We start from the raw sequence: 2,257 nt of genomic DNA, 5'->3' as shown, positions 1-2,257 counted from the left end.
TACCCAACCAATCCTCTATTTTAAGTATGTTTTAAAGTATGATTATATGAATAAAATAAAATACGTTTCTTCATGGAAACTGGTATAATATAATTAATATTTGGTAAATCATAAAAGTATCTATTGAGTATGACCTTGATTGCGGCTATAATACGTAAAAATATGGTACGCTTCTTCACCGAATCGGTTATCAGTCAAATCATTAAATTTTTAAAATATCTTATGGGATAATGGTTTACAACACTTATTAATAGATACATAAAAACAAAAATGAACATTTTTCAATTAATATTACTAGCAAATTTGATCTATCGAATATTTAATGAGTGGTCGGTTTTGTGCTCGACATTCGGTCAATCATAATATTTTCAAAATAATTTTTAGGTATTTACCACGTATATGATGTACATGTATAAACCAAAAATAAAGAATTTTCCAAGGATAACGCCAGCAATGCTGTATTTCGGTTACAAATCGGTTATCGGTCAAATCACGATATTTTTAAAATATTTTTTAATGTTTTACACGTTTTTATAGATAAATTAAACAAAAATGAACATTTTCCAATTAATATTACTACCAAATTCGGTCAATCAAATATTTAGTGAGTGGTCGGTTTTGAGCTCGACATTCGGTCAAATCATAATATTTTCAAAATATTTTTTAGGATAATGCTTTACACCTAAATGTACATGTATAAACCAAAAATGAACAGATTTTGATCAATAATGCCAGCAATATTTGCCTTACAAATTTTTTACTATTTTTCGATTCTATGCCTACTCATTAAATAAATGTCAAAGAAACCTATATATTTTTTTAAAAAAATTATGTTTTTCACATGTATTTACACCCAAAAATTAAAAAAAAGCGCTAATCAATAATCATTCTGGCAACCTATACATATATTTAGGCATTTAACGCCATCGTATGGATATATATTTGTTAAATTTTACAATTGAATAAAATTTGAGCTGTAATAAGCTATTAAATATTTTTTTTTCCCAATAATATTAATAAAAATAGAATTTTTAAATTATTTGATATTTAATAAAAAATTGATTTATGTTTTTTATTGTCTAATTTAATTTTTTTTAAATTATTGTTGTAAGAACCCCTTACTCTCAACCCTTCCTATAAAATTGCAATTTATAAAATCAACTACAGTGAAGAGGTGGATATTTTTCACTAGATGTTAAAACAAAAAAAATTTTTATTATCATACTTAAACATTAATCTACTATGTTAAAAAAATATTAAAACTTTTTTAAAAAATGCAGCACTTAAAGTTTATAATTAAAAAAACTTTTTTAACATAAAAATAACATATTTTTTCACATATCATTTACATAATTTAATATTTTTGTATATTTAATTTAATATTAATTAATTTTTCAATCTTTACAATTGTATTTGCCTGAATATTAGTAGTAAAATATTTCCTGTTGTAATCAAATTCAAAAGCATATCATTTATAAATATGTATAAATTACTTCATAAATTAGTCCATCCCCTGATATTGTAATAATTCCATGCCATTCATTTATATTCAAATTTTGAACTAACTCCCTGGCATGGTTACTTTTTTCTTAGGATTATAGATAAAATACAATAATTTATTTAAGATAATACCTGTTATTACTGTTGAATGTAATATATCACTTTTTAATAATTCAGGGAGTAGATAATTTTTATAAATTTTAAGACCTCTCTTTCGTCCACCATGTGGATTTATTAAGATTAAATATTTTTTAACTACCATCTATTACCTATAACTATAGATCTAGCCATAGTTTAATTATGGGAGCTAATGTTTTAATAAAATATAGGTTTTGAAAATTTAGATGATACGTGATTTAGGTCATAATATAGATTATGGGAATTTATGTGATAGTTTAGGTCGCATAAGCCTTCTATAGCTGAAGGTTAAAAAGACCAATCATATGATGGAAAAAATTAGATATAAATTTGAAAAGCTAATCAGAATGTATTGAAGGCTTGGCAAAATAGGATGATTGACATTCTGTCAATGATTACATTCAAATCTTGTACATTGATAGTATGTCAATTTAAATTCCAAAATATTTCTCATGTCATATTTTAATTACAATAAAAATCTTTTCTAAAATTAATTAGGTGATTGGTTTTTGAATGCGTTTCATCCGGTCAAAAATTTTGGAAATTATATAAATATAATGCAAAATCCATCAGTCTCATCTCATAACATTTATATATTTTTAAATTGAATTATTAAAAT

The 2,257-nt window shown here is 23.6% G+C and overlaps 1 long non-coding RNA gene across 1 annotated transcript; it reads right to left on the bottom strand.

Moving 5' to 3' along the window:
- Positions 1–1,483: 1,483 nt before the first annotated feature.
- On the bottom strand, positions 1,484–1,978 carry LOC135922054 (uncharacterized). The gene is made up of 3 exons (XR_010570711.1): positions 1,852–1,978; positions 1,633–1,807; positions 1,484–1,588 (listed from the first exon to the last, which is right to left on the bottom strand). It is a non-coding gene; the product is annotated as an uncharacterized LOC135922054 (long non-coding RNA).
- Positions 1,979–2,257: the final 279 nt, after the last annotated feature.

The sequence above is a fragment of the Gordionus sp. m RMFG-2023 genome, chromosome 1 (assembly GCF_954871325.1).
Source record: "Gordionus sp. m RMFG-2023 chromosome 1, tfGorSpeb1-WG-v2, whole genome shotgun sequence".
Taxonomy (NCBI): Eukaryota; Metazoa; Nematomorpha; class Gordioida; order Chordodea; family Parachordodidae; genus Gordionus; species Gordionus sp. m RMFG-2023.
This window is presented reverse-complemented; position numbering and strand designations above follow the sequence as displayed.